Source organism: Leptonychotes weddellii, chromosome X (genome assembly GCF_054177405.1).
Source record: "Leptonychotes weddellii isolate Sample4059 chromosome X, ASM5417740v2, whole genome shotgun sequence".
Lineage (NCBI taxonomy): Eukaryota > Metazoa > Chordata > Mammalia > Carnivora > Phocidae > Leptonychotes > Leptonychotes weddellii.
In genome coordinates, this window is record NC_138385.1 from 70,744,393 (window position 1) to 70,760,648 (window position 16,256).

The window sequence follows — 16,256 nt, forward strand, 5'->3', positions numbered from 1 at the left end:
ATTCTGGTAAAGAAGAAAAAAGTAAGAGTACTCATATTACCTAATTTCAAAACTTACTATAAAGCTATAGTAATCAAGACAGTGTGGTAATAGCACAATGACGGACACACAGATCAATGCAACAGAAAAGAGAGCCCAGAAATAGACCCACACATGCACAGCCACATTTTTGACACAGGTGCAAAAGCAATAATAATGGAGAAAGGATAGTCTTTTCAACAAATGGTTCTGGAACTCCTGGACATCCACATGCAGGAAAATGAAACTTGACACACACCTCATATTCATGGCTGGTGGGAATGCAAAACAGTAGAGCCACTTTGGAAGACAGTTTGGCAGTTTCTTTTTTTTTTTTAATATATATTTTTTTAAGATTTTATTTATTTATTTCAGAGAGAGAGAATGAGAGAGAGAAAGCACACGAGAGGGGGGAGGGTCAGAGGGAGAAGCAGACTCCCCACCGAGCAGGGAGCCCGATGTGGGACTCGATCCAGGGACTCCAGGATCATGACCTGAGCTGAAGGCAGTCGCTTAACCAACTGAGCCACCCAGGCACCCAGTTTGGCAGTTTCTTATAAAAACTCAGCAATCCCACTCCTGGTTATTTACCCAAATGAACTGAAAGCTTATGTTTCACAAAAAAATCTGTATGCTAATGTTTACTGCAGCTTTATTCATAATCATCAAGAAACTGGAAGCAGCCAAGTTGTCCTTCAACAGGTAAATGTACAAACTGTGGTACATCCATAAATTGGAATACTTTTCAGTGATAAAGGGAACATGCTATTAATTCACATAACATGGATGAATCAAGTAAAAGAAGCCAGACCCAAAAAGGCTAAATATTGTATGATTCCACTCATATGACATTCTGGAACAGGCAGGACTTTAGCTAAAAATTCAGAAGTACACTATTCTGAGGCATTTCTAGGAAACAAAACTGACTGGATATATATATTTTTTAACAGGAATAGCTCTGACCAGATCAACTTGGGTGGGAGTCCATGAAGTTCACATCACCATCACCATATACCATCGCTTTTTAAATAAATGTATTTGATTTTTAAAATAGGGTAATATATTCACATGGCTTAAAATTCGAAAGGTACTTGTGACTTTTGGCTCTGAGGAGGTAAAGGTGCAACTGTCTTCCGTCCTCCCGAATCCGGATTCATCTAACACCAGCTGTCTCCACCATACCGCCTATGTTTGACCCCAATGAGATCAAAGTCTTAGACCTGAGGAGAACTGGTAGGGAAGTTGGTGCCATGTCTGCCCTGGCCCCAAAGATCAGCCCCCCCCCCCACCCGGGTCTGTCTCCAAAAATGGTTGGTAATGACATCGCCAAGGCAACCGGTGATTAGAAGGGTCTGAGGATGACAGTGAAACTGACCATTCAGAACAGACAGGCCCAGACTGAAGTGGTATCTTCTGTCTCTGCCCTGATTATCAAAGCCCTCAAGGAACCACCAAGAGACAGAAAGAAGCAGAAAAACATTAAGCACAGTGGAAATATCACTTTTGATGAGATTGTCAACACTGCCCAACAGATGCAGCACCGATGTTTAGCTAGAGAACTCTCTGGAACCATTAAAGAGATCCTGGGGGGGGGGGGGCGCCTGGGTGGCTCAGTTGGTTAAGCGGCTGCCTTCGGCTCAGGTCATGATCCCAAGGTCCTGGGATCGAGCCCCACATCGGGCTCCCCGCTCAGCAGGAAGCCTGCTTCTCCCTCCCCTACTCCCCCTACTTGTGTTCCCTCTCTCCTGTCTCTCTCTCTGTCAGATAAATAAATAAAATCTTTAAAAAAAAAAAAAAAGAGATCCTGGGGACTGCCCAATCTGTGGGCTGCAGTGTTGATGGCCGCCACCCTCATGACATCATAGATGACATCAACAGTGCTGCAGTGGAATGCCCACCTAATTAAGAACTACAAAGGAAAATGTTTCAATGAAGGATCATTTGACAACCAAAAAAAAAAAAATTTTAAAGGTGTACATAAAAGTTTATACAGTAAAAAATCTTCCTCCAACTCTCTACCCTGGCTATATATGCCCTAAAGCTATCAGTGTCTTGAACATCCTTCTAGAAATATTTTATGTCTATGTAAGCCAAAATATATATATTATACAGTACACATTATTGCCCCCAGTAGCTGTCACAAATGGTAGCATACAATACACACTGTTCTGTTTCTTGTTTTTCATTTTGTACATCTTAGAAATCATGCAATATCAGTGTAATATTCTACTGTACAACCAAGCCTTGACTGATACTTAGAATATTAACCAATCTTTTGCTATTATAAATAATACTCTAAGTAATATGAAAATATTTGTTGAATAAATTCCTGGAAGTGTTTGCTGGGTCAAATGATATATACATTTATAATTTTGAAGGCTATTTTCAAGTCACTGACTTTTAAAATGTCAGGGATTTTCCATTTTTAATTTTTATCCTAGGAGGAAAGAAAGGAAGCTGAGATTCTATCACCAGGCAATTTCTGGAGGAATGTACATCTCTAAGATGTACAAAGTGAGCCTTCTCCTCAGTTTCCCACACATGCTTCCTAGGGTCCAGCTGCATTTTCATGGAATATATTTCAGGCCAGAGCTGGTTGCAAAGCCTATTTCAGTTTATGTGAAAGGTGTTACTTCTGAAAACTTCACAAGCAAAGGTCAAAGGCTCATGCCCCAAATTGCTGATCACTGACCACTCACTTCACAGCACAATACTGGATTCTTCACTGCAACCACAGGGAGACTTTAAAATCTTGACCAAGTAAAATACACCTACAGAGAATCCTTTGTCTTTATTATAATGCCCAAATAAGGATTTCTTCTCAGGTAAAAACTATAAATCACATAAAGGTTGTGAAGAAAAGCTGCAGATGTTTCTCCCATCTTCCAGGTAGTGATGGATTTCCAATTAACCATCTTTTTGCTTGACTACAAAGCGCAGTACAGCCTAGTACCCTAAGGTTTGGGGGGGTAAAGCTTGAACAGGAGGTTGAGGAAACCCAGGGACTCATTTTTTTTTTTATTTTTTATTTTTTTATTTTTTTAATTTTTTTTTTAAGATTTTATTTATTTATTTGACAGAGAAAGACACAGCGAGAGAGGGAACACAAACGGGGAGTGGGAGAGGGAGAAGCAGACTCCCTGCCGAGCAGGGAGCCCGATGTGGGACTTGATCCCGGGACTCCAGGACCATGACCTGAGCCGAAGGCAGTCGTTTAACCGACTGAGCCACCCAGGTGCCCTAGGGACTCATTTTTTTTTAAAAGATTTTATTTATAAGGATGCCTTGGGTGGCAGTCAGTTAAGCGTCTGCCTTAGGCTCAGGTCATGATCCCAGGGTCCTGGGATTGAGTCCTGCATCGGGCTCCTTGTTCAGCAGGGAGCCTGCTTCTCCCTCTGCCTACAGCTCCCCCTGTTTCTGTTCTCTCTCTCGCTCTCAAATAAATTTTATTTTTAAATAAAATTCAGATAAATTTTAAATTTTACTTATTTATTTGAGAGCGAGAGAGAGAACACCAGCAGGGGGAGTGGGAGAGGGAGAAGCAGTCTCCCCACTGATCAGGGAGCCCGATGCGGGGCTCGATCCCAAGACCCCAGGATCATGACCTGAGCCGAAGGCAAACCCTTAACCAACTGAGCCACCCAGGCGCCCCACCCCAAAGACTCTTTCGATAACAGCCACACAAGATCAGTGAGCAGTCAAGCCACTTGCAAGGGGACCTATATCCAGAGCACATTAATTTTTATCCTAGGAGGAAAGAAAGGAAGCTGAGATTCTATCACCAGGCAATTTCTGGAGGAATGTACATCTCTAAGATGTACAAAGTGAGCCTTCTCCTCAGTCTCCCACACATGCTTCCTAGGGTCCAGTTGCAGGAACAGTTGAACAGGAGGTTGAGGAAACCCAGGGACTCATCTTTTTTTTAAGGATTTTATTTATAAGGATGCCTTGGGTGGCAGTCAGTTAAGCGTCTGCCTTAGGCTCAGGTCATGATCCCAGGGTCCCGGGATCTTTGGTTTCCTTCTAGAAAAACTATCACTCAGCTCCACACTTAGTAGAAGAGAAGATGGCACAATCATATTACTTAGTTTCAAGAATACACTACATTTAGGGGTGCCTGGGTGGCTCAGTCGGTTAAGCATCTGACTCTTGACTTCAGCTCAGGTCATGATCTCAGGGTCGTGAGACTGAGCCCCACGTTGGGCTCCACACTGGGTGTGAAGCCTGCTTAAAATTCTCTTTCCCTCTCCCTCTGCCCCTCTCCTCCCCAGCTTTCTCTCAAAAAAAAAAAAAAAAAAGAATACACTACATTTAGAAATGAGTGTTTAATAAGATTTATCAAAGGAAAAGAGGTTATATTCATTAGTAATTATTATGCATTACTGCAGTAATGGTCCCCAGTTAAAAACACCTCCTTGTATTTGTACCTTTAGATTGTTCTCTCCCACAATGACTCTGGGCTTGGCCAAGAAGCACTTCCCTACTTTGGCTGATGGGACAATACCAAATGTGGCACGAGCAGACACTTGAGAAGTGCTTGCTCTCGCTTGCTGCTCTTTGTGCCTTTGAGACGACCATGTGAACAGATCCAGAGCAGCCAGCTGAAGGAGAGACCACTTGGGAGTGGAGATGAGCCATCCTCGCTCAGGGCCTCCTAGACGACCCGGCCTGACAGCCACCAGTTAGGCGAACAAGGCCATCCTAGATCATCCAACCACCAGCTAACAACCCTCCCTGCCAAAAAAAAAAAAAAAAAGCTAATTGACACATTTACTTCAAAGTAAATATGTCTGTGGTCTGGTACATATGGAAAGGGGACAAGAACACTGGTTTTCTTCCTGTGCAGTTGATTCTGCACATAAAAAATAGTTTCAAACAGAAAAACCTGCAGTACCTGGATGAGAATAAATAAATATGTAAGTACTGAAAAAATGCCTAAGTCTTCCCAGATTCTCACAAATGTGCTGTCTGCCATCACAGATGGCACATACCAAAAAAACAAAAAACATTAAAAATTTCCATTTAGTCACTGAAGCATCCTTATCATGATATATTTAAACCGAAGTCTTATACTCAACAGTTCCATTTCTAACACTGAACAACAACTCAGGTTTCCAGGAATTAGTTCTCCCAATTTTACTTTTTCTCCCCATTTGACAGGGCTCAGTGAAAACTGAAAGAGCTCCCTTAATGCAGCCTAAAAAGCATCAAATATATAAGCCTAATTAAACCATCTAGAAGCATTCTGCAGGACCAGCTTCTTCCAGCAACACAGCAACTCTTTTTAGCTGTGTTAATGGTGGGCAGTAGAAACTTTAAGATCTACACATCTGGGCCAGAAACATTGCCTCCATTGGATCACAAAGTGGGACACTGAAGGGGAAATTACTTTAAGCTACTTTTGTTTAGGCCTCACTAGATGCTTTTCCGGATTACACAGGCCACGCCCCCCCCACCCCCCCGGATGGTTTAAGGTGAAAAACACCTTCCAGCAGCCTCCCACCGCCCTTGGAATAAAGCACAAGCTCCTTAATGAGATCCCATAAGGCCCTGTCAATCTCCCCCTGCCTATCTCATCTCTCTTTCCCCAGGTCCTAGCCAAACCTCTGTGGATCCCTTCCACATCTCTCTTCCACCTCAGAGTCCTCACAACACCTGGTATTCCCTCTGCCTGGCAATCCCTTCTTTTACCTCGCTTATTCCTGCTCATTATTCAGGGTCCAGGGCACCTTGCTAGTTTCCCTTATAAAAGCATTCTACCTCTTACTTGCTGTGTGACCATAGGCAAGTTACCTTTGCCTTACATCTCAGAGAGATATTCTATGTTAAATACTTAGCACAGTACTCAGTACACAGGAAATGGTTAACAAATCATAGCCGTTGTTGTTATGATCCCTTATAGGGATCTCCATCATAGCTCTCAGTACAATTAGCAACTATACATTTATTTGTAGGGAAAACAGAAACACCCCCTTGGATCCCACCTTAATACCTAATACTGCTCATGCTATTTCCTCACATACTGCATTTGGGGAGGGGGGAGATAAAATTAATGTTTACAGAGCAATTATTACCTCAATTAATTATTACCTCGGAGATGTCAAATTAGGCAGATGAAGAAACTGAGGCATAGAGAAGTCAAGTACTGGCCCAGATCAAGTGGTAGAATCCAAGTTGGCCCGACCCCATTGCTTGTGCTGGGTATACGACACCAAAGGCTCCCCTAACTCATGAGCCTTGTTATCTAAGAGCAGCAAGTCTCAGAGAAAATGGATCTTCACATTCAACTCCCAGGTATCTATTCTTCAGATCCTTAACCAGTCCGGTGTTCTAAGCACCTCGTGTAAACTCCTTCAACAGAATGCTCTTCCCTCTGACTGTGTTAGATTTCTTTCTTCCTTTACATTGGATGTTGAACTCTTAATGGGATGAGTTATCTTTCACCTCTTATACCCCTAGCAAATAGGAGGCACTCCACAGATGTCTGCTGAATGAATTAAATGAAAATGTTGGAGAATACATTACAGCTGCAAAGTTGGGGAGTGGTGGAGTGGATTTTCATAACAATGCTGAAGTTTGGCATAGTTGGGAACAAACCTGACATGAGTGATGACAAAAGGGGAGTTTATCTTAACCACTTTTACAACGGTTAATGATTTCCATATCTAGCACCAGAGATTCCATGTGAATTACACATATGTGCTTTACAGCTACAGGTTAGACTTCACTTTACCTCTGGGGCCCTGCATCACCACCAAAGTTCTGCTATACCCCATGGATACATCTGAGCCACGCTTCAGGACAGGATGCCCTTGACAAGTGCTAATCTCTCAATGGTTACTTTCAAATGGCTCAGAAAAAGAAACAGAAGAGCAAATGATAAAGCAAGTGGGAGCAAACTATTGATAATTAGTGACCTTGGGTAAAGGGAATACAGAAGTTCTTTGTACTATTCTTGCAACTTTTTGTAATTATAATCAAAATAAGTTTTTTAAAATCTAAAAAGGAAGAAGAAGAACTTTCCCAGGAGATTACAACACACAAGGTCTGGTGTACTGGCCATGCTGGTACCATATTCTCTTGTCAGCTATTTCAAAAAGCACATTCCAGGCTCGGATTTCCTTGCCTATCAGCCAGTATCAAGGGACAAGGAGCTACCTGGGTAGTAGGGCTCAGCTATGGCCTCTGGGTTGTGACAGAGATTAAATTATTTACTGCTTAGGGGTGCCTGGGTGGCTCAGTCGTTGGGCATCTGCTTTTGGCTCAGGTTGTGATCCCAGGGTCCTGGGATCAAGCCCCGCAGCACTGGGCTCCCTGCTCAGCGGGAAGCCTGCTTCTCCCTCTCCCACTCCCCCTGCTTGTGTTCCCTCTCTCGCCGTCAAATAAATAAATAAATAAATAAATAAAATCTTAAAAAAAAATTATTTACTGCTTAAAGAGTATTAATCAATGCATGGGCATCTCCTATCAGTCAAAAACACCAGTACCATTTCCCCACACCAGGCCCCCTACCTACTTTCTTCAGTTGACTGCCTTTTCAGTTACTTTTCCCAAACTTAGCTATGGCGTTAGGCAAATTCTCCCCAGGACCCTTCTTTCTGTCACCCAAGAGAAGCACAGAGGCAGTTCTGATGGTAAGAACTTTGCTGCTATTGTCTATGGAGAGACCTACAGGGAGGAGGCAAAAATAACCATGGGGGAGTCACAAATATTTCAGAAAACAGAAAACTCAAAGCAGTAGTTACTTGGTCTTTAATGACCATTTGCTAGCACCTTTTTATTTGCTCATCATTTTTACCCATTCACCCTAGATTCTCCCCACAAACCAGACTGCTTCAGCTTTCCCAGCCACTGTAACTGAACAGGGAGAAACTGCTAAACCACTGAAGTGTCCCCATATAAGCCAGTTCAGGAGAGTGCCAGATGGGTGTCACCCAACACCCATTCCTCACCTATAAGGTGATGTATATAAGTTATTCCCTGTAAGAGATTTTTTTTAAATGTAAGCCAGCATATGAGCTCTACCTTCCTCAGCTCCTGCTTTGCGTAACCTTCATGAGGAAGTAGGTGCATTATGTCCTATGATAATATTCAACCTCTCTATCCCTGATCAAGGCCTGTAAGAGCCCTCTGTAATGCCATGTCTTCACAAACACCCAGGGCCTCCTGCCTCCCCTTACCTTCCCCCAAATAGTTGCCTAGTTCCAGTCAGACCTCAAAGTAGTGGGCAAAAAGAAGAAATAGATTTGTGTAGCTTAGGGGAGAAGTGGATTGTTATGGTTGATGGAACACAAGGGAGGGAAAAGACAAGCATTATCAAAGGAGAGGATCATACCCAACCTACCAGCCTAACATCCTTTGTTCTTTATTTTTACTTTCACTAACCCATCTGTCTCAACTATGATGAGAGCCCTGCATCATCACGTGTCCTGCTTCTGGGAACTTCATCTACAGGCCAGAAGGTGGGTCATGGGCACCCCCAAGGCTGCTTTCTGAGTCACTCCTGGCTCCCAGTTGACCACAAACCCTTCAGAAAGGGGTGGAAAGCCCTTTTCCACTTTCTCCTACCTGTGACCAAGATTCACAGGCTACTAAAAGTGAGAAGGCACTTACCATACTGCCAAAGCACGGCAACATGACTCAGAAAGGTAGGAGACAATGTTTGGGTTCTAGAACCAGACCTGCATCCCTGGGTATTCCAGAACTGACTGGATGAAAAATGCAAGGAACTGTTTTAAGGCAAAGATATTGGGTTAGGAACTCGTCTCTAGCAAACAAAACTGTAGAGAAGACCACAGTTAAAGAAAAGGTGGCAATGATGGTAGCTAATACTGAGACGCACGTCCCAAAGATCTCACGTAATCCCTTCACCCCTTGAGGAGAGGTATTACCTTTTACAATTCAAGTATTTCAGCTCAGAGCTCACTTTAAATGCAAAAGAAAATGATATGTTATGGAGGTACAATACTCCTCGGCTAAACGCAAAAGAAAAAATCTAGTTTCACTTATCCAGAGAGTAATCACATGATGCTATAAAAGCATGAAAACTACGGTATTCAAAGGGCACAGCGGCAGGGATCCACATTCCCATTGTTTACAGATGTTATGAAAATATTAAATTAAATAAAACACAATGCTTTGTTCAGACCGACTCCTTTCTCACCCTCACCCCCACCCCCAGGCTGGCAAGAAGTGCCTTCAGGGAAGGTATTTAAGAGAACTACTCTGGGAAAGTGGATTCTGGGTTGCTTAAACTGAGCCAAGATGTTGTGCAACCCGTCTTTACCTAAATTATTTTCCATTACTTTCAGAGTTTAGAGAGAAGCAGACAGTTATCTTTATCAGACTGAATACCGGGAATGAGGTCGCCTTTCCCTCCAGGCCACTGAAATCACCATCAACACGGTTTTGATTTCTTATACAATCAGACGGCGTTGGGGGGGGGGGGGGCGGGGATCCCATCCTCAGCTTCACAGATAAACGGTTCTCACATCAAAAAACCTTGCGCACATCCGAGGCCATGGATTTCCTAGCAACTCAGAAAGTCAGAGAAGCGGCCAAACAAGTTTCTTGCCAAATGCCTGGGAACTACATATGTCCCAGGGCTACACAATGATACCAACTTTTAAACATGCCTTCACATACCACCATTATGGTCACTCACTCGAGATCCCGCCCCCCCCCCTTTGCCTCCTCACAAATAATAAACGCAGGTTGCCCTGTGCAATTTAAAGCCAGACTTCACCAAAGCAGTGGCTCTGAAAAGCGAGAGAAAAAGATTGAAAGGAGGCTCTCTCTCTCTTTTTTTAAATCGATCGCCCCACGGCCGAGGGAATAAAACCAACTCGATCGCTGGAGAAAAGTTAACTTTGCCGTGCCCAGCGGTGGGAAATTTTTCCCGTAAGATTCGCAAAGCCCTCCTGCTTTTCCCACCCCCCGGACCGCCAGGCGCTCGGCGGCCGCGGCGGCCCGGGACTGGCAGCGCCCGAACAATGACGGGAGGAGGAGGGAAAGTTCGCCAGCCCGCGGGGCGCTCGCGCTCCTGCTTCGGGGGTACCTGGGGCTCACCCGGGGCCTCGCCACTCCCTGAGCCGCCCGGCCCGCCTCTCCCCAAGCACTCGGTTCTTCACGCCCCCCAACATCGAAACAGCCAGGGGCGCGCCCTCGCTCCCTGGAGCATCCGGCCCCGGGCGGCCCGCAGAGCAGGTCCCCCCGCCGCGGGTCTGACCCCGGGAGCCCCGAGACCAGGCAGAGCACAGAGAGGGAGGGGGCGCCGGGAGGGGGCACCGGAGGGAACGGCCGCAACAGTTATGGCGCTCAATTCCTGCCCGAGCGGAGCTGCAGCCGAGCCGGAGCTCAGGCGTCCGCCCCCGCCCCCCCACGTCGGCCACCGGGCACTGCCCGGGCCGACGGAGGGGCCAGCGGGCACTTTACCTCAGCCCACACACGCTCTCGGCCCGAAGACGCTGGGGACGCCGGAGCGACCGCGATGTGGGGCCGGGGCGCCCCCGAACGCTGCGAGGCTGGGCCGGGACGTTGCGCTCCGCGGCGCCCGTTTCCACTCCCCGAGGCCGCCACTGCCGCTGCCCACCCGGCGCGACGCCCCCAGCGCCGCTCGCGCCGCGTCCAGCTTCAGCGGCGCCTACCTTTGCGCAGCTAGGTCGCGGCTCCTTCCTTCCCGGCTCCACACTCGGGCCCGGCAATGTGCCGGGCGAGTCCGGTAGGGGTGGTAACCGCCCCCTTAACCGCTCGCTTTCTTCTCTCCCCTCCCTCGCACCTGCCCCCTAATCTCCTCCCCACTCCCGCCCCCCGCCCCGCCGCCTGATCCGCCCGGGCCGCCCCCTGCACCTCCGCTCCCGCCCTCGGCCCTCGCCCGCCTGGCCCGTCAGGCCTCAGCGTTGGGCAGGCGGTTGGGCGGCGGCGGCGGCAGCGGCGGCGGCTGAAGCGGCGCGGAGCACTATTGTATTCCTGACACTGTGCGCTCCCACGCTCCGCCTCTTCCCCTTCCTTCCAGCCCCCCCCCTAGTCACCCCCCCACCCCCACCGCCGGCCGCGCTCGCCCTACCCGACTGGCTCCCCGCCGTCCGCCCGCCGCGCGCTCTTCTGGCGGGCTGGGCGCCTTCGCCACCGCCGCGCGCGTCGAGGCTCCGCCCCCTTGGTGCTCCCGCACCCGCGGCGTCGTGCTCCAGGTGGGTTCCTTCGTGCTCCTGCTGGGCGCGCTGCTGCCGGGAGGAGCCTCGGCCGGGATAAGTGCCCGAGAGGACGACGGGGAGGTGCCTTGGCTGTGATGAAATACAAACTAAGCTTTTCAGGGCCCCTTTCAACTCTAAAGTTCTGTAAGTGGACCCTCCTGTATAAAACTCATTGTCGGCCACTATTGATTTAAGTTGTTGGCTCTCGAATTACCTATAATAATACAGCCCGGGTGCCCATTGACAGAATAAATTTATTCAATTGCTAGCACAAATGGGCTGTGATGTCGTGTGGCTTTTTGAGGTGTCAACTCGGTTAGGCTACCGCCCCAGTTATTCAATCAAACATTAATCTACGCGTGGCTGTGAAGGTATTTTGCTGATGTAACTAAAGCTCCTGATCAGTTGATTTAAAGTAAGGGAGATTATCCTGGATAATCTAGGTGGGCCCGATCATTCCTTTCTGACTGCATGCCTTACAGATTTTGGATTTGCTTACCCAGCCCCACAATTGTGTAAGGCAATATCTTTTAATGAATGAATGAATGAATGAATAATGTGTGTGTGCGTGTGCATGTGTGTATAAAATATCGTGTCGGTTGGCGTCTCTGGTGGAATCCTAACTCATACAGATGTTTAAGCAACAAACCCCTTTTGGTTTACTTATCTGGATTTGGAAATGGACCATGTGCAATTACCATGAACTCATATTGTCATTTTCACTTACATTTCTTGGCTAAACAAAAACGTAGGCTCCTCCGTATTTTGTCTGATTTACATGGTAAAGATGGTCTATTTCATAATACACAAATGTGTGAGTTCTAAAGCATTCATAGTCCTTCAGATTTACCTTATTTTATTAACTTATTTTGAAATAATTATAGATTCGGGGCGCCTGGGTGGCTCAGTAGGTTAAGCGTCTACCTTCTTCGGCTGGGTTCATGATCTGGAGGTCCTGGGATGGAGCACCACATTGGGCTCCCTGCTCAGCGGGGAGCCTGCTTCTCCCTCTCCCTTTGCTCCCCCCTCCCACTCGTGTTCTCTTTCTCTCTCGTTCTCTCTCAAATAAATAAATAAATGAAATCTAAAAAAAAGAAAAAAAGAAATAATTATAGATTCACAGGATCTTTAAAAAGTATTACAGAACAGACCCATGTACTCTTCACCCGGTTTCCCCCAATGCTAATATCTTACATAACCAAGATATTGACATGGGTACAATTCCCAGACCTTATTCAGATTTCACCAGTTTCACATGCAAACATTTCTGTGTCTGTGTGTATAGTACTACACAATTTTATCACGTGTAGATTTGTGTAACTACCACAATCAACCGTTTCTCCACAGCAAAGATTCTTCCTTCTACCCACTATAGTCACAGTCACCTCCTTCACCTACTCTAACCCCTGGCAACCTCTAACATGTTCTCCATCTCTATAATTTTATTATTTCAAGAATATTAGGTAAACGGAATCATGCCTTTTGGCTTTTCTTCATAATTTGCATAATTTTCTTGAGATCCACCCAAGTTGTTGCATGTTATCAATAGTTCATTCCTTCTTACTGCTGAGTAGTAGTATTGTTATGTTTTGGTGTTCTACAGTGTGTTTATTCACCCGTTGAAGGACATTTGGGTTGTTTCCAGTTTTTGTCTGTTAAGAATAAGACTGCTATGAATAGTCATGTAGAGTTTTTTGTGTAAACATCAGTTTTCCTTTTTTCTGTGACAAATGCCCAAGAGTGCAATTGCTGGGTTGGATAGTAAGTGGAAGTTTAGTGTTATAAGAAACTGCCAGAGTTTTCCAGACTGTACCATTTTACATTCCCACCAGCAATGTATGAAAGATCCAGTTTCTCTACATCTCTGCCAGCACTTGGTATTGTCACTATAATTTTATGTTAGCCATTCTAATAGGTGTATAGTGAAATCTCTTTGTTTTCAATGGCATTTCCCTAACGATGTTGACATCTTTTCATGTGCTTATTTGCCATCTGTATATCCTCTTTGGTGAAATGTCTGTTCATGTCTTTTGTCCATTTTCTCATTGTATATTTCCTTCTAACTGTTACATTTTGAGAATTCTTTATATATTCTAGATACAAGTTCTCTGTCAGATACATGGTCCACATTTTTTCCCCCCAATCTGTACTGGTCTTTTCATCTTCTTAAGAGATTTTGGAGACCAAAATTTTTCATTTTAATGAAGTCCCACTTCTCAAAGTCTGCATTTATATATTGTCCTTTTCGTGTCACATCTAAGAAATGTTTTGCCTCGCACCAGGTTCCACAAATTTTCTTACATTTCCTTCTAAAAGCGTTATAGTTGCATATTTTACAATTAAATCCATGATTCATTTTGAATTAATTTTTGTATAAAATGTGAACCTAATGAGGTTGAGATTCATATTTTTGTCTATAGATGTCTGATGGCTCAAACACAATTTGTTAAAATGACTGTCTTTCCTCCATTAGATGGCTTTTGCTCCTTTCTCAAAAGCATTTGGTCATGTTTGTGTTGGACTAATTGTGTGGGGCTATTTTTTGGTTCCCTGTTCTGTTCTGTTGTTCTATGTGTCTATCCCTCTGTGAATACCAAAGTCTTGATTACTACAGCTATATAGTAAGATTTAACATTGGGTAGAGTGATTCTTCCCACTTTATTCTTCAGAATTGCTTCAGCTGTTCATGGTCATTTGCCTTTCTATATAAATATTGGAACAAACTTTGTTTATATCGACAGAAACTTTGCTGGGATTTTGTTAGGAATTGTGTTAAACTGATAGATCAACTTGGGGAGAGAATTGACATCTTTACAATACTGAGTCTTCCAATCCATGAAGATGATTTATGTGCCTCTCCATTCCTTTAGATTTTCTTTGACTTCTTTCATCAGCATTTTGGAATTTTCAGCATATAGATCCTGTACATGTTTTGTTAAGCGTATACTGTATTTTATTTTCTTTGGAGTGATTATAAATAGTATTGTGTTTCTATTTTCAGCTTTCTCATTCGTTGTTCATTATTAGTATATAGAAATGCGATAAATTTTTGTGTTTGAGCTTCTTTCCTTTGACTTAGCTGAACCCACTTACTAATTCTCGAAATTCTCTGGTAGGTTCTTTGGGATTTTCTACATAGACAATCATCTTGTCTGTGAACACACAATTTTATTTCTTCCCTTCCAATCTGTGTGCTTTTTATTTCTTTTTCTTACCTCATTGTGCAGGCTAGAACTTTCAATTCTATGTTGAGTAAGAGTGATATGAGTGGACATCCTTCCCTAGTTCCCTATCTTAGGGGGAAACATTCCATCTTTCACCATAAAAAAAAAAAAAAACTATTAGCTGCTCTTTATCAAGTTGAGAAAGTACCCTTCTATTCCTAGTTTGCTGAGAGTTTTTATCATGAACGAATGCTGAATTTTGTCAAAAGCTTCTTCCCCATCAATTGATAGGATCATATGATTTTTCTTCTTTAGCCTGTGGATATGGTAGATTACATTGATTGAATATTGATTTTTGAACTGACCCTCCATACCTGGAATAAGACCCACTTGGCCATGGTATAATTCTTTTTATACATTTCTGGGCTCTATATCATTAATATTTTATTGCAGATTTTTGTGTCAAAGTTCCTGAGAGAAGTTTTGAGGGCTTTTCTTCACACTGTCTTTGGTTATGGGAATAGGATAATACTGGCCTCATAAAATGAGTTGGGAAGTTGTGCAGAAAAGAGCACACAGGCCCTTTGTGGGTAACTGGGAACTTGGGTTTCAGGAGGGTTCCCACCATTCCCGGAATTGATAAGAGTGGTTCACCATACCTAAACTGTTTGTGCATATGTGATTTATGCTGAGACTACGTTACAAATCCCCTGATTTCCAAGCTGTGCAGAAAAGAGTTATCATAGCAGGCCTGACTGCTATCCTTTGAAAGGCCGGCCTGCTTGCGAAGTTAGTCCCTGGTTGGCATCTGGAAAGTTGGATTTGAGGAGGGCTCCCATCATTACCAGGACTGATAAGAGTGGCTCACTGTGCCTAAACTGTTTATACAAACAATATGGTTTATGATGAACATCTGCTTTCCTTCTGGGAGTCTGGAATTTTGGTGAGTGCTAGACAGAGGGTGCCTCTATGACCAACCCCCCAATAAATGCCCTGGGAACTGAGTTTCTCATGAGCTTCCCTGATAGATAGCATTTCACATGTGTTGTCACAACTCTTTGCTGGAGGACTTAGGTACATCCTGTGTGACTCCACTAGGAGAGGACTCTTAGAAGCTTGTTCCTGGTTTTCTCTGGACGTCACCCCATGTGTCTTGCCTTTCCCTTTTGCCGATTTTGCTCTACAGTCTCTCAGTATAATAAATCATAGCCATGAGTCTGACTCTATGCTGAGTTTCTAGTGAATCATCAAGCCTGGGAATGGCCTTGGGGACCCCCGACACGGAAGTGTTCCCTCCTCTTTGGTATTCTAGAAAAGACTGTAAATTTGGTGTTAGTTCCTTAAATATTTGGTAGAATTCTCCAATGAAACCATGTGGATCTGGAGCTTTCTTTTTTCAAGACCGTTTAAATTACTACTCTAGGGACACCTAGGTGGCTCAGTCAGTTGAGCGTCTGCCTTTGGCTCAGGTCATGATCCCGGGGTCCTGGGATTGAGCCCCACATCAGGCTCCCTGCTCATCGGGGAGCCTGCTTCTCCCTGTCCCTCTGCCTGCCGCTCCCCCTGCTTGTGCTCTCCCTCTCTCTCCCACTCTGACAAATACATAACATTTTTTTTTAAATTACTAATATAATTTCTTTAATAGTTATTGAACTATTCAGATTCTACTTTCCATATTGGTTGAATTTTGTAGTTTGTGGTTTTCAAGGAGTTGGTCCATTTTATCTAAGTTGTCACATTTAAATGCCTAGGGTTTCTCATAGTCTTCCTTTTTTAAAAACACAGCCATCATCTCACATATTTACTCCTTTCGTTGGTAAGAACATTTAAGTTCTACTCTCAGCAAATTTTAATTATAAAATACAGTGTTATCAACTATAGT

General features: G+C 44.4%; 1 protein-coding gene across 12 annotated transcripts in view; it reads right to left on the minus strand.

The window, feature by feature from the left end:
* The window catches only part of JADE3 (jade family PHD finger 3), a 137,881-nt gene extending 126,727 nt beyond the window's left edge, over positions 1–11,154 (minus strand). For 6 of the 12 annotated variants that reach the window (XM_031026831.2, XM_081809346.1, XM_081809347.1 and 3 more), the window contains exon 1: positions 10,665–10,819. The gene's annotated coding sequence lies outside the window, so the exon portion shown is untranslated. Of the gene's footprint in view, positions 1–4,445; positions 4,463–8,631; positions 8,748–10,664; positions 10,820–11,083 lie in introns of those variants that run through there. The other 6 variants (XM_081809339.1, XM_081809337.1, XM_081809340.1 and 3 more) reach the window with 5 other exon arrangements.
* Between the last annotated feature and the right edge of the window lie 5,102 nt (positions 11,155–16,256).